This window comes from Dreissena polymorpha, chromosome 8 (assembly GCF_020536995.1).
Source record: "Dreissena polymorpha isolate Duluth1 chromosome 8, UMN_Dpol_1.0, whole genome shotgun sequence".
NCBI lineage: Eukaryota > Metazoa > Mollusca > Bivalvia > Myida > Dreissenidae > Dreissena > Dreissena polymorpha.
In genome coordinates this window covers 12,117,458-12,139,625 of record NC_068362.1, presented here as the reverse complement: position 1 = coordinate 12,139,625, position 22,168 = coordinate 12,117,458, and the positions used below count along the sequence as shown (strand labels likewise).

Here is a 22,168-nt window from a genome sequence, read left to right as displayed (position 1 = left end):
AACTGCAGCAGATGGTCAATATTGCTCTGCCAGCTGTCATTCAGAGGTTCAAGAGAATACAAAATTTCATATTTTGGCGCAAAACAAGTACTTTTGACTATTTTATGGTGGCAATCTGGTCAAAATGGGCGTTAATAACTGAGCGAAAAGACAAAAAATGCTCATTTTGGGGTTTAAACTAGAAGGAAAGGTTAAAATGAACAAGATACATATATGTTGGAGAGCATTATAAGCTTAGAAATGAAGTTCTATGAAGTAAGAACAGGGGCAGAGAACAGAGAAAGCAGCTCAGATCAATGCAGGCTTCCTGAAAGAGGTTTCTAGTACATCTTCTGGGGACACAGCTTCCCGCAGACTTCTCAACCACAACACATATCATTGATCCATGTCACCTTTGTATGCAAAGACAAGCAAATAAGGTCAATACTTCCCATAAATCACTGAATGAGAGAAGCAATGTACCAAATGAAAAACTAAACTGGTTGCTGAAAGTGCCACATTTTGGCAAAAAGATCCCTCTAAGGTAAATGATGAAGGGGACACTTGCTACACACAATCCTATGTTTAAGTCGGACGCCACATCCTTTCAAGCCGGGACCATGACTGTAAGCATATTGTGAGAAAACAATACCAAACACAAGCTAATTGTAGGGTTACAAGTAGCATATCAACTCAGATGCACTGCAATACATGCTTAGGAACAAGGATAAACCTGTTAAGTGCCAACTTCTGCTGCCAACAAAGCGCGAGCTTTACGTGTCAGGACGCGGAACTATCCATACAAACTGCACGGGGAATTGCAAGGCGGCAAGGGTTTGAGTGACCACAAACCTGATTATGACAGTATTTCACACCTTAAGCATCATAAATATGCTTATTTGGCTTGCTGTACATGATAATAATTTAGTATTATTACCTGTTTTACCATCAACAACCCTTATCCAGTGGCCCTCGGCTTAGTTGCAGACATTCCTCTACCTGAAAAAGTCAAATTCCCAATAAAAAATAGATATAAATGGCAAAAACATGCACTTAAGTATTTTTAGTGTATTTTTATGAATAATATGAAGTAATAAACCTTGTTATGTTTCATGATTGCACTAAATATGAAGGGCTGCCTCAATTAAGTGTCTGCTGCACTGTCCAAACTGTAAAAATGTCCGCCATTCCATGTCGGTGAAATGGGGCTCTGTTTGAATGTTCATGCTTTATGCACTAGCTATTGTTGCGTCACTGGATCACGGAGTTCCTGGCGTTGAATTCTGACTTCATGTAGCACACTAACGCTACACGGTCAACCAATATGCCTTTGAATTCAAGTCGGAAAGCAATTTAGCCCTTATTTGGCTATATCAGGGTGGGGGTCAACTTGAAAAACAACTATTCCAGGTCAAATTATCTGAATTCATGCATTTAAGGCACTTATTTTTTCTTCTCTTTGTTAAGAAATGACCAAAAATCAGCTTTCCCAGTCATATTTTGCACTTGCAGATGATATTTCATTTTTACCTAAAGCTAGTTTAGGTTACAATATACCAAAAGATTTCCTACACAAATTCAATGTAAAAGCAATAACTTCAACAAAAAATAAAGTCAAACTTTTGCGCATAGAGACCCCCATAACCATACCTTTTCTTAAAGAGCATTCCAAGTCGCAATGATTTAGACAATAAAAAAGGGGGGGTCATGCGTTTTGCAAGAAAGAACTCGATGCGATCAGCGGTCACTGTTTTACAGCCATCAATTTACCGGGTTCGTACCAGTGGATGTGGGTTTCCCGCCATCTGTCAAAGTCTCATGTACTCTTTAACCTTCAAGCAAATGAGTGAATTTCTGTTAAACATCAATGTTTTCCCTACCACATGCACAAAGAACATTCTAAAATAAAGTCATGGCAAGTGCCCACACAGAGAATTGTGTCTTCTTATAAATGGTGTTCAGGTTTTTAAAGAGTATAGCATTGCACTCCAAAAAGATTTAGTATATTGTAACCTAAAGGAAAAATATGTTCTGCATGAAATGTGTTTTTCTTGCATATTATTATCTTCCTATTCATATTGCACCAATATATTAAGTTTGGCTGGATTATCTGTCCATTTGGCCATTTTAGATCACATTTTCACATGCGGGTGTTTTCGGTCCGAAGAAGGCGATTTAAGGGCTGTTAAAGCTTAAATGTCCCTTTAAGAGTTAAAGCAGTTGTGTTCAATATCTGCAACAAAATACCAAAACAAACCATATGGACAGGCACGTGGGGCTTATGCGGGGTGGGGAAAGAATGAACTTGTCAGATATTTTCACTCTAAGCAATTTTGATAATGTCTTTTTTGTGTGTGTTTTTTTTTAAATACCCCCAAAAATGTCAATTTCCCAGCAAAAATATCCAATTTCATCCAAGACAAACAACAAATAAGCAAAAATGAGAGATCAAAGATACTTTGAAGTGTAGAAATCAATAAGCTTCCTATAACTTGTTGTTTCACACTTATAAAAGTGTGAAATCTTGAAAGCGCCTTGTTGCTCGGAGCCCATTTATTTACCAGTCGCAAATGGTATATTCTAGCATATAATGCCATGGGTGCCTTTAAACTGCAGCAGATGGTCAATATGCTCTGCCAGCTGTCATTCAGAGGTTCAAGAGAATACAAAATTTCATATTTTGGGCGCAAAACAAGTACTTTTGACTATTTTTATGGTGGCAATCTGGTCAAAATGGGCGTTAATAACTGAGCGAAAGACAAAAATGCTCATTTTGGGGGTTTAAACTAGAAGGAAAGGTTAAAATGAACAAGATACATATATGTTGGAGAGCATTATAAGCTTAGAAATGAAGTTCTATGAAGTAACAGGGGCAGAAAGGCAGCTCAGATCAATGCAGGCTTCCTGAAAGAGGTTTCTAGTACATCTTCTGGGGACACAGCTTCCCGCAGAATTCTCAACACAACACATATCATTGATCCATGTCACCTTTGTATGCAAAGACAAGCAAATAAGGTCAATACTTCCCATAAATCACTGAATGAGAGAAGCATGTACCAAATGAAAAACTAAACTGGTTGCTGAAAGTGCCACATTTTGGCAAAAAGATCCCTCTAAGGTAAATGATGAAGGGGACACTTGCTACAACATCCTATGTTTAAGTCGGACGCCACATCCTTTCAAGCCGGGACCATGACTGTAAGCATATTGTGAGAAAACAATACCAAACACAAGCTAATTGTAGGGTTACAAGTAGCATATCAACTCAGATGCACTGCATACATGCTTAGGAACAAGGATAAACCTGTTAAGTGCCAACTTCTGCTGCCAACAAAGCGCGAGCTTTACGTGTCAGGACGCGGAACTATCCATACAAACTGCACGGGGAATTGCAAGGGCGGCAAGGGTTTGAGTGACCACAAACCTGATTATGACAGTATTTCACACCTTAAGCATCATAAATATGCTTATTTGCTTGCGTACATGATAATAATTTAGTATTATTACCTGTTTTACCATCAACAACCCTTATCCAGTGGCCCTCGGCTTAGTTGCAGACATTCCTCTACCTGAAAAAGTCAAAATTCCCAATAAAAAATAGATATAAAATGGCAAAAAACATGCACTTAAGTATTTTAGTGTATTTTTATGAATAATATGAAGTAATAAACCTTGTTATGTTCATGATTGCACTAAATATGAAGGCTGCCTCAATTAAGTGTCTGCTGCACTGTCCAAACTGTAAAAATGTCCGCCATTCCATGTCGGTGAAATGGGGCTCTGTTTGAATGTTCATGCTTTATGCACTAGCTATTGTTGCGTCACTGGATCACGGAGTTCCTGGCGTTGAATTCTGACTTCATGTAGCACACTAACGCTACACGGTCAACCAATATGCCTTTGAATTCAAGTCGGAAAGCAATTTAGCCCTTATTTGGCTATATCAGGGTGGGGGTCAACTTGAAAAACAACTATTCCAGGTCAAATTATCTGAATTCATGCATTTAAGGCACTTATTTTCTTCTCTTTTGTTAAGAAATGACCAAAAATCAGCTTTCCCAGTCATATTTTGCACTTGCAGATGATATTTCATTTTTACCTAAAGCTAGTTTAGGTTACAATATACCAAAAGATTTCCTACACAAATTCAATGTAAAAGCAATAACTTCAACAAAAAATAAAGTCAAACTTTTGCGCATAGAGACCCCCATAACCATACCTTTTCTTAAAGAGCATTCCAAGTCGCAATGATTTAGACAATAAAAAAGGGGGGTCATGCGTTTTGCAAGAAAGAACTCGATGCGAATCAGCGGTCACTGTTTTACAGCCATCAATTTACCGGGTTCGTACCAGTGGATGTGGGTTTCCCGCCATCTGTCAAAGTCTCATGTAGTCTTTAACCTTCAAGCAAATGAGTGAATTTCTGTTAAACATCAATGTTTTCCCTACCACATGCACAAAGAAACATTCTAAAATAAAGTCATGGCAAGTGCCCACACAGAGAATTGTGTCTTCTTATAAATGGTGTTCAGGTTTTTAAAGAGTATAGCATTGCACTCCAAAAAGATTTAGTATATTGTAACCTAAAGGAAAAATATGTTCTGCATGAAATGTGTTTTTCTTGCATATTATTATCTTCCTATTCATATTGCACCAATATATTAAGTTTGGCTGGATTATCTGTCCATTTGGCCATTTTAGATCACATTTTCACATGCGGGTGCTTTCGGTCCGAAGAAGGCGATTTAAGGGCTGTTAAAGCTTAAATGTCCCTTTAAGAGTTAAAGCAGTTGTGTTCAATATCTGCAACAAAATACCAAAACAAACCATATGGACAGGCACGTGGGGCTTATGCGGGGTGGGGAAAGAATGAACTTGTCAGATATTTTCACTCTAAGCAATTTTGATAATGTCTTTTTTGTGTGTGTTTTTTTTTAAATACCCCCAAAAATGTCAATTTCCCAGCAAAAATATCCAATTTCATCCAAGACAAACAACAAATAAGCAAAAATGAGAGATCAAAGATACTTTGAAGTGTAGAAATCAATAAGCTTCCTATAACTTGTTGTTTCACACTTATAAAAGTGTGAAATCTTGAAAGCGCCTTGTTGCTCGGAGCCCATTTATTTACCAGTCGCAAATGGTATATTCTAGCATATAATGCCATGGGTGCCTTTAAACTGCAGCAGATGGTCAATATGCTCTGCCAGCTGTCATTCAGAGGTTCAAGAGAATACAAAATTTCATATTTTGGGCGCAAAACAAGTACTTTTGACTATTTTTATGGTGGCAATCTGGTCAAAATGGGCGTTAATAACTGAGCGAAAGACAAAAATGCTCATTTTGGGGGTTTAAACTAGAAGGAAAGGTTAAAATGAACAAGATACATATATGTTGGAGAGCATTATAAGCTTAGAAATGAAGTTCTATGAAGTAACAGGGGCAGAAAGGCAGCTCAGATCAATGCAGGCTTCCTGAAAGAGGTTTCTAGTACATCTTCTGGGGACACAGCTTCCCGCAGAATTCTCAACACAACACATATCATTGATCCATGTCACCTTTGTATGCAAAGACAAGCAAATAAGGTCAATACTTCCCATAAATCACTGAATGAGAGAAGCATGTACCAAATGAAAAACTAAACTGGTTGCTGAAAGTGCCACATTTTGGCAAAAAGATCCCTCTAAGGTAAATGATGAAGGGGACACTTGCTACAACAATCCTATGTTTAAGTCGGACGCCACATCCTTTCAAGCCGGGACCATGACTGTAAGCATATTGTGAGAAAACAATACCAAACACAAGCTAATTGTAGGGTTACAAGTAGCATATCAACTCAGATGCACTGCATACATGCTTAGGAACAAGGATAAACCTGTTAAGTGCCAACTTCTGCTGCCAACAAAGCGCGAGCTTTACGTGTCAGGACGCGGAACTATCCATACAAACTGCACGGGGAATTGCAAGGCGGCAAGGGTTTGAGTGACCACAAACCTGATTATGACAGTATTTCACACCTTAAGCATCATAAATATGCTTATTTGCTTGCGTACATGATAATAATTTAGTATTATTACCTGTTTTACCATCAACAACCCTTATCCAGTGGCCCTCGGCTTAGTTGCAGACATTCCTCTACCTGAAAAAGTCAAAATTCCCAATAAAAAATAGATATAAAATGGCAAAAAACATGCACTTAAGTATTTTTAGTGTATTTTTATGAATAATATGAAGTAATAAACCTTGTTATGTTCATGATTGCACTAAATATGAAGGCTGCCTCAATTAAGTGTCTGCTGCACTGTCCAAACTGTAAAAATGTCCGCCATTCCATGTCGGTGAAATGGGGCTCTGTTTGAATGTTCATGCTTTATGCACTAGCTATTGTTGCGTCACTGGATCACGGAGTTCCTGGCGTTGAATTCTGACTTCATGTAGCACACTAACGCTACACGGTCAACCAATATGCCTTTGAATTCAAGTCGGAAAGCAATTTAGCCCTTATTTGGCTATATCAGGGTGGGGGTCAACTTGAAAAACAACTATTCCAGGTCAAATTATCTGAATTCATGCATTTAAGGCACTTATTTTCTTCTCTTTTGTTAAGAAATGACCAAAAATCAGCTTTCCCAGTCATATTTTGCACTTGCAGATGATATTTCATTTTTACCTAAAGCTAGTTTAGGTTACAATATACCAAAAGATTTCCTACACAAATTCAATGTAAAAGCAATAACTTCAACAAAAAATAAAGTCAAACTTTTGCGCATAGAGACCCCCATAACCATACCTTTTCTTAAAGAGCATTCCAAGTCGCAATGATTTAGACAATAAAAAAGGGGGGTCATGCGTTTTGCAAGAAAGAACTCGATGCGAATCAGCGGTCACTGTTTTACAGCCATCAATTTACCGGGTTCGTACCAGTGGATGTGGGTTTCCCGCCATCTGTCAAAGTCTCATGTAGTCTTTAACCTTCAAGCAAATGAGTGAATTTCTGTTAAACATCAATGTTTTCCCTACCACATGCACAAAGAAACATTCTAAAATAAAGTCATGGCAAGTGCCCACACAGAGAATTGTGTCTTCTTATAAATGGTGTTCAGGTTTTTAAAGAGTATAGCATTGCACTCCAAAAAGATTTAGTATATTGTAACCTAAAGGAAAAATATGTTCTGCATGAAATGTGTTTTTCTTGCATATTATTATCTTCCTATTCATATTGCACCAATATATTAAGTTTGGCTGGATTATCTGTCCATTTGGCCATTTTAGATCACATTTTCACATGCGGGTGTTTTCGGTCCGAAGAAGGCGATTTAAGGGCTGTTAAAGCTTAAATGTCCCTTTAAGAGTTAAAGCAGTTGTGTTCAATATCTGCAACAAAATACCAAAACAAACCATATGGACAGGCACGTGGGGCTTATGCGGGGTGGGGAAAGAATGAACTTGTCAGATATTTTCACTCTAAGCAATTTTGATAATGTCTTTTTTGTGTGTGTTTTTTTTTAAATACCCCCAAAAATGTCAATTTCCCAGCAAAAATATCCAATTTCATCCAAGACAAACAACAAATAAGCAAAAATGAGAGATCAAAGATACTTTGAAGTGTAGAAATCAATAAGCTTCCTATAACTTGTTGTTTCACACTTATAAAAGTGTGAAATCTTGAAAGCGCCTTGTTGCTCGGAGCCCATTTATTTACCAGTCGCAAATGGTATATTCTAGCATATAATGCCATGGGTGCCTTTAAACTGCAGCAGATGGTCAATATGCTCTGCCAGCTGTCATTCAGAGGTTCAAGAGAATACAAAATTTCATATTTTGGGCGCAAAACAAGTACTTTTGACTATTTTTATGGTGGCAATCTGGTCAAAATGGGCGTTAATAACTGAGCGAAAGACAAAAATGCTCATTTTGGGGGTTTAAACTAGAAGGAAAGGTTAAAATGAACAAGATACATATATGTTGGAGAGCATTATAAGCTTAGATATGAAGTTCTATGAAGTAACAGGGGCAGAAAGGCAGCTCAGATCAATGCAGGCTTCCTGAAAGAGGTTTCTAGTACATCTTCTGGGGACACAGCTTCCCGCAGAATTCTCAACACAACACATATCATTGATCCATGTCACCTTTGTATGCAAAGACAAGCAAATAAGGTCAATACTTCCCATAAATCACTGAATGAGAGAAGCATGTACCAAATGAAAAACTAAACTGGTTGCTGAAAGTGCCACATTTTGGCAAAAAGATCCCTCTAAGGTAAATGATGAAGGGGACACTTGCTACAACAATCCTATGTTTAAGTCGGACGCCACATCCTTTCAAGCCGGGACCATGACTGTAAGCATATTGTGAGAAAACAATACCAAACACAAGCTAATTGTAGGGTTACAAGTAGCATATCAACTCAGATGCACTGCATACATGCTTAGGAACAAGGATAAACCTGTTAAGTGCCAACTTCTGCTGCCAACAAAGCGCGAGCTTTACGTGTCAGGACGCGGAACTATCCATACAAACTGCACGGGGAATTGCAAGGCGGCAAGGGTTTGAGTGACCACAAACCTGATTATGACAGTATTTCACACCTTAAGCATCATAAATATGCTTATTTGCTTGCGTACATGATAATAATTTAGTATTATTACCTGTTTTACCATCAACAACCCTTATCCAGTGGCCCTCGGCTTAGTTGCAGACATTCCTCTACCTGAAAAAGTCAAAATTCCCAATAAAAAATAGATATAAAATGGCAAAAAACATGCACTTAAGTATTTTTAGTGTATTTTTATGAATAATATGAAGTAATAAACCTTGTTATGTTCATGATTGCACTAAATATGAAGGCTGCCTCAATTAAGTGTCTGCTGCACTGTCCAAACTGTAAAAATGTCCGCCATTCCATGTCGGTGAAATGGGGCTCTGTTTGAATGTTCATGCTTTATGCACTAGCTATTGTTGCGTCACTGGATCACGGAGTTCCTGGCGTTGAATTCTGACTTCATGTAGCACACTAACGCTACACGGTCAACCAATATGCCTTTGAATTCAAGTCGGAAAGCAATTTAGCCCTTATTTGGCTATATCAGGGTGGGGGTCAACTTGAAAAACAACTATTCCAGGTCAAATTATCTGAATTCATGCATTTAAGGCACTTATTTTCTTCTCTTTTGTTAAGAAATGACCAAAAATCAGCTTTCCCAGTCATATTTTGCACTTGCAGATGATATTTCATTTTTACCTAAAGCTAGTTTAGGTTACAATATACCAAAAGATTTCCTACACAAATTCAATGTAAAAGCAATAACTTCAACAAAAAATAAAGTCAAACTTTTGCGCATAGAGACCCCCATAACCATACCTTTTCTTAAAGAGCATTCCAAGTCGCAATGATTTAGACAATAAAAAAGGGGGGTCATGCGTTTTGCAAGAAAGAACTCGATGCGAATCAGCGGTCACTGTTTTACAGCCATCAATTTACCGGGTTCGTACCAGTGGATGTGGGTTTCCCGCCATCTGTCAAAGTCTCATGTACTCTTTAACCTTCAAGCAAATGAGTGAATTTCTGTTAAACATCAATGTTTTCCCTACCCACATGCACAAAGAAACATTCTAAAATAAAGTCATGGCAAGTGCCCACACAGAGAATTGTGTCTTCTTATAAATGGTGTTCAGGTTTTTAAAGAGTATAGCATTGCACTCCAAAAAGATTTAGTATATTGTAACCTAAAGGAAAAATATGTTCTGCATGAAATGTGTTTTTCTTGCATATTATTATCTTCCTATTCATATTGCACCAATATATTAAGTTTGGCTGGATTATCTGTCCATTTGGCCATTTTAGATCACATTTTCACATGCGGGTGTTTTCGGTCCGAAGAAGGCGATTTAAGGGCTGTTAAAGCTTAAATGTCCCTTTAAGAGTTAAAGCAGTTGTGTTCAATATCTGCAACAAAATACCAAAACAAACCATATGGACAGGCACGTGGGGCTTATGCGGGGTGGGGAAAGAATGAACTTGTCAGATATTTTCACTCTAAGCAATTTTGATAATGTCTTTTTTGTGTGTGTTTTTTTTTAAATACCCCCAAAAATGTCAATTTCCCAGCAAAAATATCCAATTTCATCCAAGACAAACAACAAATAAGCAAAAATGAGAGATCAAAGATACTTTGAAGTGTAGAAATCAATAAGCTTCCTATAACTTGTTGTTTCACACTTATAAAAGTGTGAAATCTTGAAAGCGCCTTGTTGCTCGGAGCCCATTTATTTACCAGTCGCAAATGGTATATTCTAGCATATAATGCCATGGGTGCCTTTAAACTGCAGCAGATGGTCAATATGCTCTGCCAGCTGTCATTCAGAGGTTCAAGAGAATACAAAATTTCATATTTTGGGCGCAAAACAAGTACTTTTGACTATTTTTATGGTGGCAATCTGGTCAAAATGGGCGTTAATAACTGAGCGAAAGACAAAAATGCTCATTTTGGGGGTTTAAACTAGAAGGAAAGGTTAAAATGAACAAGATACATATATGTTGGAGAGCATTATAAGCTTAGAAATGAAGTTCTATGAAGTAACAGGGGCAGAAAGGCAGCTCAGATCAATGCAGGCTTCCTGAAAGAGGTTTCTAGTACATCTTCTGGGGACACAGCTTCCCGCAGAATTCTCAACACAACACATATCATTGATCCATGTCACCTTTGTATGCAAAGACAAGCAAATAAGGTCAATACTTCCCATAAATCACTGAATGAGAGAAGCATGTACCAAATGAAAAACTAAACTGGTTGCTGAAAGTGCCACATTTTGGCAAAAAGATCCCTCTAAGGTAAATGATGAAGGGGACACTTGCTACAACAATCCTATGTTTAAGTCGGACGCCACATCCTTTCAAGCCGGGACCATGACTGTAAGCATATTGTGAGAAAACAATACCAAACACAAGCTAATTGTAGGGTTACAAGTAGCATATCAACTCAGATGCACTGCATACATGCTTAGGAACAAGGATAAACCTGTTAAGTGCCAACTTCTGCTGCCAACAAAGCGCGAGCTTTACGTGTCAGGACGCGGAACTATCCATACAAACTGCACGGGGAATTGCAAGGCGGCAAGGGTTTGAGTGACCACAAACCTGATTATGACAGTATTTCACACCTTAAGCATCATAAATATGCTTATTTGCTTGCGTACATGATAATAATTTAGTATTATTACCTGTTTTACCATCAACAACCCTTATCCAGTGGCCCTCGGCTTAGTTGCAGACATTCCTCTACCTGAAAAAGTCAAAATTCCCAATAAAAAATAGATATAAAATGGCAAAAAACATGCACTTAAGTATTTTTAGTGTATTTTTATGAATAATATGAAGTAATAAACCTTGTTATGTTCATGATTGCACTAAATATGAAGGCTGCCTCAATTAAGTGTCTGCTGCACTGTCCAAACTGTAAAAATGTCCGCCATTCCATGTCGGTGAAATGGGGCTCTGTTTGAATGTTCATGCTTTATGCACTAGCTATTGTTGCGTCACTGGATCACGGAGTTCCTGGCGTTGAATTCTGACTTCATGTAGCACACTAACGCTACACGGTCAACCAATATGCCTTTGAATTCAAGTCGGAAAGCAATTTAGCCCTTATTTGGCTATATCAGGGTGGGGGTCAACTTGAAAAACAACTATTCCAGGTCAAATTATCTGAATTCATGCATTTAAGGCACTTATTTTCTTCTCTTTTGTTAAGAAATGACCAAAAATCAGCTTTCCCAGTCATATTTTGCACTTGCAGATGATATTTCATTTTTACCTAAAGCTAGTTTAGGTTACAATATACCAAAAGATTTCCTACACAAATTCAATGTAAAAGCAATAACTTCAACAAAAAATAAAGTCAAACTTTTGCGCATAGAGACCCCCATAACCATACCTTTTCTTAAAGAGCATTCCAAGTCGCAATGATTTAGACAATAAAAAGGGGGGTCATGCGTTTTGCAAGAAAGAACTCGATGCGAATCAGCGGTCACTGTTTTACAGCCATCAATTTACCGGGTTCGTACCAGTGGATGTGGGTTTCCCGCCATCTGTCAAAGTCTCATGTAGTCTTTAACCTTCAAGCAAATGAGTGAATTTCTGTTAAACATCAATGTTTTCCCTACCACATGCACAAAGAAACATTCTAAAATAAAGTCATGGCAAGTGCCCACACAGAGAATTGTGTCTTCTTATAAATGGTGTTCAGGTTTTTAAAGAGTATAGCATTGCACTCCAAAAAGATTTAGTATATTGTAACCTATAAAGTTTTAGTGTGTAATAGTAAAAGTAATTATCAATAATTGTGGCAAAAGTAATTTTCATGTACCTTATTTTGATACAACCTTAAACGATATGTATCTAGTGTCTTGTATTATTTTAATACTATTTTAATACCCGATATGTATCAAAAATAGACACAGCGTTTTTAAAGAAGACAGATAAATAAGCAGGAGATCTATCAAATTCAACAACAACATTTATTTCAGCAATGAAGCTTACAATAAAGCTTCTAGCATACAATAGTAAATGTCTGTTTTTAGATATAGTCCGTAATGGAAAAAAAATACTGAATTATAATGCTACAAAAATCAAAAAGTAAACTCACTGATCGCCTTCCCTAAATAATTCTGTAATTGTTGTTTTGAGAAATAAAATTTTGTGAACTAAATGCTGTTACAACTTATGTACTGTTTTATGTGGCCTGTGAAACAAATTAAAATATATTCTGTTCTGTTCTATAAATATACCTCTGGTTCAGTTGATTGTATTTATTATTTGATAAAGGAGTCAGCAAACTATTAAAATAAAATTGGTAGATTTTTGTATAAGCGTTTACACGCCAAATTTGATTTTTTAAATACACGGAATAAAATTCTCATTATATTATTCATTTGAAAATGAGCAAATAAAGAAATATAGAAATGTAATTATAATTGTATATTTGGTAAAGATATTTCATTCTCCATTTATGTAATACCACTTATGATGTTGTGGTTGTTGTTGTTATAAAACCACTTGTTTACAATGTATTTAATATAAGAGAGACGGACATACTTTATTAAGTTATCGTGTTAATCAGTTTTCAAAAATACAATTTGAAGATCAGATGCAATGGTAATATCGATTCTTTAAGCATTCTTACGTGATTTACATATCATCAAATATTTTACGAAAATATTAAAGTAATGTAAAGCTGTGTGATTTAAATCAGAATGAAGATGTATAACATATTCCTGTCAGTTGATATACTTTACAAATGCTTTTATTTGCCTTTATATATATATCAGCAAAAAGAGTTAATTAATAAAGTATCAATCCTGTGTATTATCTCCGTTCATTGAAAAATACAGCGTCAATAAATGACAGACCCCAGCATATCCACATTATGCGTATAATCCTCATAAGCTCTCAACGGACCTACCACTGGGTTAATGCATTTTTTCCTGTGCACCTGTTAGTTTTGATCACCGATAATGATCGCTGCTCTGTGACCACAGCAGGATATCAATGAACGGGGATAATACACAGGATTGGGGCCAATAGTGAACCAAATAAAGTACATTATTGTTGTAACTAAGTACTGCATAGCTATTGAAGATTGCAAAATGGGTCTTTCGAACTGGGATTCATGTGTATTTTACTGTAAGGTAACTTCTAAATGATTTTGGGGTTTTAGATATAGTTTTATATTATAACAAAATAAGTAGTTCTTTGTCGTTTAAGAACATGTATACTACATATACAATATTATCACATTCTATATACACTTATACAATTACTATTGCCAATTCACGATTTTGCGATATGTTGTCTGAGGAAGGACATTTGTTGCACGCTTTAGGATTTTTGCATCCTCTTTAAGTATGAATATTTAGATTTTTGCATCCTCTTTGAGTTTCACAGTGAGCGATTGACTAACTATGCGATTTACTTTTCGACGGTGTGATCGACTGACTGCGCGACTGTTTATGTAAGCGAGTGACTGACTGTAAGAATGTTTGAGGGACGGACTCACTCCGCGAATGAACATGCGATTTACTGACAGTGCGAGTTTACAAGTGCGCGATTGAAATACAGTTACACTGATTGAATAATTTGGCTATAACTTATTTTCATCAAACGCCATAAAACTGATAGAATGTAAAGACTGTATGTGATCTACCGTAAATTCGGCTAATGAAAATATTGAGCCGGAGGGAACTCACTAATTGACTTACTGTAAGAATGGGATTGATGGACTGAATATGCGAAAGAAGCTGTGAGTGAGTGACAAGTGGGATTACTAGATTAACCGAAAGCGCGCGCTTTCGGTATCGGTACCGAAAGCGCAAAAGAATTACCGAAAGCGCATTGAATATATGCGTCCGTCCGTCCCTTCTTCGTTAAGGCCGGGTTTCCATGTCTCCGCGTCCGCGTTCCGTGTCCGTGTGTCCGTGTCCGCGAAAAAAACGAACTGGTTGAAATCTGTTGGAGCGATTCCATGTATCCGCGTTCCGCGTCCGCATTTTTCGTCCGCGAATTGCGTCCGTGAAAAATCGCTCGGTGAGCGATTTTTCACGGACGCGGACTCAGTACACGGACGGAAGTGAACATGAATGGTCGACTTTCAAGCATAAATATTAGTGAAAAAATAATATATTTAGTAAGGGATCACTCTGAAATATACAACCAACGTAAGAAAGAATACAAAGACAAAGACATTGCATCAAACAATTCGAATATATATCGTCTACACTCTATAATCGCTTTTCAAAAGACACAGTATATATTTCAAACAAGATATAACGCTATAAGAAGTCGCTATTTATGTTCTTTTTTGTCTATGCGGGTTCACATTTAAGTTTTAAAGTCTGTAATACGAATAATCAGTAATGTGTATCAATCTAACTATGCTAATTGTCATTAATTCAGCTTGTCCAGAGTGGCTTATCAGCTAGTTTCGGCTTTCTGTACTGTGGTGTTGGAGAAATTAGCTGATAGCGGTATGAAACAATGAGATATTTAGGATTTTTGTATACCTTGGGTTATAACAGTATTTAAATATTTTGTTAATAATTATTAATAACTTACCAAGGTCCTAAACTCTTCATCGTTCAGCTCTAATTCTCTAATAAGATGGTAGTATGTACCGTAATTTTGACGGTTTCTTATGATTGCACGTGACAAGTAAAAAAAAATGTGTGCTCTTCTAATAACGACATCCTAATCCAAGTACCACCACGTTTGGAATGAGCTTTTTACACGGAAAGGCTTAAATAATAAGCGGATGCATGGAAACGATACTCCGTGTCCGTATACAGAACGCGGACACGGAACGCGGACCCGGAGCGCGGACACGGATGCATGGAAACCCGGCCTAATCCGTCCGTTTGTTCATTCGTCAATTCGCTAATCCGTCCGTTCGTTCGTTCCCTCGTACGTCCGTCCCTTCGTCCGTCGGTCCGTACGTTCGTGCAGCCTTTCGTTCGTACATAACATAACATGAATTTTTTTATAACATATAATATTTGTGCATAATTTATAAAAAGAAATAAAATGAAACACTTGATGTTTTATAATTTTGTTAAGTGCGCGTGCCATTGAACGTTAAGTTAAGCGAGAGATGGGAATTAAATTACCGTACACATAATTAAGAACTGAAACTATTCTGTCAGCTTGATTTATAAATCATGTTTCATCGCGCCAATATATTCATTATTTCAAAAATTGTGTATAAAAGCAAAACGATTGAAATTATGTCCGAAACCCAGCTTTTCACATAAAATGACCTTGAACATAACGCCAGCAGACCCGATTGAATACACTTCATTTATTCCAATCAGGTAAATAACAAATACAATAATAAAACAGGGGAAGTCTACACTGTGTATTAGCAACCTGCTGTGATGATCCCTATCTTGTCAGCTCAATACACAGGCACCTGGCTAACGTACTGGAAAAAAAGGATTAACTGCCAAAATAACTGATTTCATTTATTGCTAAACTGTTGTGTACATTTTAAATTAACAACGAGAATGGATCAATATCACCGTTGCACATTTTAATTAATTTCACAGTAATCTGTTCTTTAAATAGTGATAGCCTAATGAAAGACGGCGCTAATAAAGAATAAAGTGTGAAGGTGGATATTAAGAAATAAGATCCATTTTCGCATGACACTGGCAGTATAGAATGTAGTCTTATATAAATAAAACACATTTAAGACATGGATAAAAGATAAATAAGACACATTTGAATCTCTCATATCTTAAAAAAAATAAGCACGTAGTCACAAATAAATAAGATACGTTTAAGAAACAGAAAAAAATATATATAACATACATTTGCATATTTCACTTCTTAAAAAAAAGCTCGTGAATCTGAAGCAATACATTTATTTCTTACACATTATTCTAAAAGTCGACAGACAACATAAGTTCAATGAGGGAACCACACTTAAATAAGATCCATTTTCGTATGATACTGGTCTAACGAATTTTTCAAACATTCAATTAATAGAGAGCAATATCTGGCTGTCATCATCGAACCTAAATTTGGTTGCAATGGAAGTCAAAATTGATGTGTAATGTTTTGTTTTTCAACTTCTTGCTCCAGAAAATGTTTTTAATTTACTTTCTCCGTGTACATTAGTTAGTCCGTTTTAGCGTTATGATTAACTCAACAATAATGGTGAATTGAGTGTTTTTATCAAAGTTGTAACATTATGCAGTTCATAAGGAAGACGTTATACGAAATCTAGCAAAATAACGGCGCACAGACATTTCACTTAACTAACGTAGTAGGTGTACGTTTCGGCGGCTACTGCGTCTGACTGCACTAAAATAATTACGCTTTAATATCAAATGATCAATTATATTCAAGTCACATAGAAGCCGCTCATATCTTATTGAGACGCAAGGTAAAGGGTGTTATAAATGGGCTTCAGTTATCTGAATCCGTACCTATGTTGTCCGAAGATAAGAGTCACTGGAATGTGGAAAAATTGTGCTCATAATTTTTATAAGACAATTAAATGATTTTCACTTTTTCCATTCACCTATATTTATACTCGAACTGTTATTGTTATTGTTGATGTTTGCTTACAGTTTATACTTAACGATTGTTAGTAGCATATATTACAATATATGTTTGTACTGACCGTATATTTTAATAAGACTAATACTTAAATCCCATAAACTGTTGCTTGTTGTTTTTACAGCTTATTATTAAGTTATCTTTATTGTCGATAATGAGCCTTTGCACACACTTTTTCGAGGTAATGTTTGAAACTTAAACGGAAAAAAACGATCGCTTACATCTAATTTTACTTTGATTGTTCGTGTGTTCATACTGTTAAATGACAAATGGTCGATAAAGTGAAGTAAGATCAACAAATAATACCCACTGTAAGAACGTGACCGTCGCGTTTAAACGTGAACTCAACGAACGTTTCTATTGTGGTTCGCGAACGTTATCTACATCGTATGCGTTAAAACAATTTCTATCAATAACTGCATTAACCAAAATTAAAGTAATATTTTCATAAAATTATAATAGTTGATGACTTATTATGCATTTTTCAAAGAACAGAATTTAAAACAAAGTACATGCATTTTTCAAAGAACAGAATTTAAAACAAAGTACATTAAAAAAATCTTCGTTTATATGTTGCTTTGAACCAAAACAAGAATCATTTGTGGCTCGGCACGAGATAAGGACACCACCATCTTGTCAAGAGATGACTTCTTCATTATAAAAGTGCAAAATCTGACAAATTAAAATCAGAAATTTTAGCTCTGACTTCTCAATAGGGGCGAATTTGTGACACTTTTTATGTTTACTATTTAACACCGATTTTGATTAAAAGCAAAACAAGTATCATGTGTGGCTTGGAACGAGATCAGGACATCACCATCTTGTCAAGAGATGACTTCTTCATTATACAAGTGTAAAATCTGACACATTAAAATCTGAAATTTGCGCTCTGAATTCCCAGGTGGGGACGAAGTTGCGACACTTGTGATGTTTAGTCTTTAACACCGTTTTCGCAAATTTTGTCAATAAAAGCCAAACGATTTTATGATATGCAGTGCATGTAATGACCAACCTTATGACTGTAAGCCTCGCCACAAATGCCGTTGTAAATGGTTAAACTGCTTAACACGTACATTGGGCCGCAAAATGTAACAGGCAAAAAAAACATAATGATATCATGGATGAAATGAAAAGACAAATCCAGCGTATTTCATAAAAAATAAGATGATTGAAAGGCCATTACATAACATAACAAGGTATGTGTTTGTAAAACACAATACACAATGTCCCTTTTTGAGCGATTTTGACCCATATATTTGACCTTTGGCCTTGAAGGATGACCTTGACCTTTCACCACTCAAAATGTGCAGCTCCATGAGTTACACATGCATGCCAAATATCAAGTTGCTATCTTCAATATTGCAAAAGTTATGATTTTGACCCATATATTTTACCTTTGACCTTGATGTTTTTGTAAAAAAGTGTGACATGTGCATAATACACCCCATTTAAAATCAATGGATGCAATGTAAAAAAGTACATTATTCACAGGGAGCTTGAGACAGACAGATTTGGAAACTAAAACAAGCAAATTCATTGACAATGTGTAAACAGTGCTGAGTGAACATAGAATTTCTTGTATTCAAAAGCTTGTGCAGAAACAACATAACATTTCTACATTATATTCCCTTAAAATACTTTATCATGCTTAATATTCATAATAATGGATGAAAGGCTGATTAAAAACAGACACAAGATATACATCAATGCCATTATAACCACATATTCACCCTTACAAAAAAACAGTATTTTTAAATTCTTTGATGAAAACTGACCTCTTAAGTCTTCAATTAAATACTTGATATGTTAAAAAGGTCCATCACAAGACAATCACTGGGCAATACATGTATATAGTCCGTGTTACCACCCACACACAGCTCAAACTGACGGTTAGATGTAAACATGGTAAGGTAAGGTTGCACCAGGATCTGCCAGGTTCAATTGTGAAGATCTGCAATGAAAATATATAACAATGACTGATAATTTATGACTGCAACGTTCCACAAACACATCAATAATACATCAATACAGTGGTAACCACATATTATTTTTCCCTGCATTGTTGTTTTTCTTATTGAACTTAATATTTGTAAAAATAACACAACACATTATTAATCAAATGATACACTGTTATCAACATGAAAATAAGATTTTTGTTTTGTACATAATTTATTTCTGTTCCCTCCAGATATGCATAGTGAAAAAAGCTAAGGCATTTTTGTTTAATAAATTCTGTTAGTTTTTATCTAAACATCGGCATACCATGGATAAGATAATCAATAAATCATATGTTGTTTTTACAAATGGAAAATATAGAATAAATAGTAAACACAAATGAGGTAAACAATACATGGTGTGAGTCATACCATACCTGCTAATTACAGTATAAGCACATCTTTTGGTACTATGTCATTATTCCCAATGAGTATGTTATGATGTGGATCAGCTTTGGACACATGCCCCTACATGTATATCATTGGAGTTCTTCACTGAAACAACAAGATACAGGCCTTAACAAAATTATTGCAAAATATATATGTGTGGTTTAAATTATATTTAAACATAATATATTACAAATTAAAAAAATGCCCGCAAAAGTATTGAATCTGGTAACAATCTTACCAATATTCCAAAACATATGAGCAGACAACCTTTAAATTGTCTAAAACTGGAAACTATAGTCTCTAATGTGACTTCCAAATTTGTGTTGTTCTACATTTTTTATTTCTATATTTGTTTTAACGAATCATTATCTTTGTGCATCACTGTTTTAATTTCAACTTGATCATGAACACTTAATTGACATTGATAACGCATTCATTAATCCTTTCAGTGCGGGAACCAAATTTTGAAGGCCTTTGCAAACAGTTTGGATCCAGATGAGACGCCACAGAACGTGGCGTCTCATCTGGATCCAAACTGTTTGCTATTCTGATAGTATTTTTTGAAAAAAAATCAAAGAAATGCTAATTGTAGAAATTCAGCAGACGACATTTTAGCAGACGAAAAATTTCCCAGCATGTAAAGGGTTAATTCTGGTGTTACAAATAGAATTGCGATTGCTTACAGTCCATTACAGGATTGCACACAGATTTTTAACACAAATTTTATAATACATGTACAGTCATGTTACCATTACCGGATCAGTAGCGTAATAAAGTTGTTCTGGTGAAAAGCAATAAATGTTTTGGAGACTTCTTTTACATCAGTTTGATTAAATATTACCTTTGCTCGCTGATTCAGCATATAGTCTTATTTTTAAACGCAGGCAAAATGTATTTGTGATACCTTTTTTTCGCTGCAGAATTCATGCATTAACAGATCAGTTGTAGCCATAACGGATCACGTGATCGAAACCACTCAGGGGGCTTCTACCACGCTATTTGAACTGTCGAAACATGAACTGTGTTGTTTACAATGCCAAAATTACATTGCCAGTTGTAAATTATATTCATTTGTTTTTGTTATAATTGTTTTCTATATGTGATTGAAAATGCTGTGTTCAAAATATCATCCAAAACTGACAACTATTTATCGGGAAGCGCATTCTTGAACATGAAAGTGATCCTCTATGGGTAATGATCCGGTAATGGTAACTTGACTGTATCTACTACAACCTAATTCCATATTCATTTGACAGTCTTTCAGCTATCCATTGATCAACAGTTATACAATCATCTTAAAAATAAATAAAGTGAAAGTAGAAAACTTTGAGAAGCATATAAGCACTAAAATGTATCAAAGATGTGTTACTACAGTTGATGTCATTTTAAAATCGTATAATAAGAAATGATTTGACAGATAAATTGTGAAGCGTTTTAGATTTTGACAACAGTGTAACAGACAGAAATATCCGCTAAAATCGTCATTATGAGAGCCAATACGTCTCATAAACACGTTATGATTGATGAAATATATTCTTTTTACAGGAAATGTTATATCCACATACTACTTCTTGAAGCAAACAAACTGAAAATCTATGAAAAAATATACCTTGACAAAATCCAGAAAGTTTATCCGAAAATTAACAATGTTGATCTGCCATTCCATGCCCTACTGTTTTGATTGTTATATTTACTTAGGTTAATCTACACCATAAAATATCAAACTAAAAAAGGTAAACATCAATATTTAAGTATCCATCGTGTATTTTTAACATCAAAAAATAAAATTAAAATAACTAAACCATAATAAACACCATATTAACGGACAGCGATTACCGTCTGCAATTTCCTTCTTTGTTCATATCGTATGCAGTTTTCAACGTTATCTATATTGTATGCAAATTCCGTAAGCGTTTTAGTGAGACCCTTCTACACCCGTCGTTCGTGCCTCAACATACATTCATGCCCCGCCCCTCCCCCCTGTGGATAATAGACAGTTTGGTTGGTAGGGGCACCCGTCAGAAATCGGGGAAATCGGAACATCTGGCTAAGTTGGTTTCACAGAAAACACCTACACGAAAAAAGAAGGCTTTAGTGGCTGGGGGGGGGGGGGTAAAACCGTGCCTGTTGAACATGTGTAAAACAAGTGATGCAATGTGCGAGCATTGAGCACTGTTCATAATAAAATGTATTATTGGTAAAATGATTTTTTTTAGTTTCAATGGGTTTATACTTTCTCATTTTGTGCATTAATTCCAATGCATTTTTTTCATTAAAAAATACTACATAATATACTGATTTGTACATCTTTATTTAGTTAGTAATATTTATGGCACATGGTCTGTTTCGACACTAACGCTTTCCATGCCGTTTTGGGGTGTAATTTACGCTTGGAATACATTACCGAAGGGCTAGAGTTTGTTTATTTATTGTTTCTACAGCTGATATCACTAAAATGAGGTCATCTGTTGAATAAACTGTGTGTATGCAAATGAAATAACATGTGACTTATGCTAAGTATGCGCAACACGTGTGTTTACACCGAAAAATGTGTTATCGTCGAAAATACCCATATGTTGAAAAATACCCTACAAAATGATATGAACTATTGAAATCTCTAAATTGTCACATGGTGTTTTCTTGAATGAAACAAAGACATAAACACCAATACGGTGACATAACATGAGCATAG

The 22,168-nt window shown here is 35.8% G+C and overlaps 2 long non-coding RNA genes across 7 annotated transcripts; both read right to left on the bottom strand.

Annotated features, from left to right (window-relative positions):
* Positions 1 to 913: 913 nt before the first annotated feature.
* LOC127842817 (uncharacterized) lies at positions 914 to 12,202 on the bottom strand. 6 transcript variants are annotated; one of them, XR_008031891.1, is made up of 8 exons: positions 12,043 to 12,202; positions 11,200 to 11,261; positions 8,628 to 8,689; positions 6,890 to 6,951; positions 6,057 to 6,118; positions 4,330 to 4,380; positions 3,487 to 3,548; positions 914 to 978 (listed from the first exon to the last, which is right to left on the bottom strand). It is a non-coding gene; the product is annotated as an uncharacterized LOC127842817 (long non-coding RNA). The 6 variants fall into 6 exon arrangements; XR_008031892.1 differs by having other exon boundaries at positions 4,319 to 4,380; positions 6,901 to 6,951; XR_008031890.1 differs by having other exon boundaries at positions 6,901 to 6,951.
* A 3,610-nt stretch (positions 12,203 to 15,812) lies between these two features.
* LOC127842705 (uncharacterized) lies at positions 15,813 to 21,251 on the bottom strand. Its single transcript, XR_008031834.1, has 4 exons — positions 21,086 to 21,251; positions 19,464 to 19,581; positions 18,868 to 19,043; positions 15,813 to 15,950 (listed from the first exon to the last, which is right to left on the bottom strand). It is a non-coding gene; the product is annotated as an uncharacterized LOC127842705 (long non-coding RNA).
* Between the last annotated feature and the right edge of the window lie 917 nt (positions 21,252 to 22,168).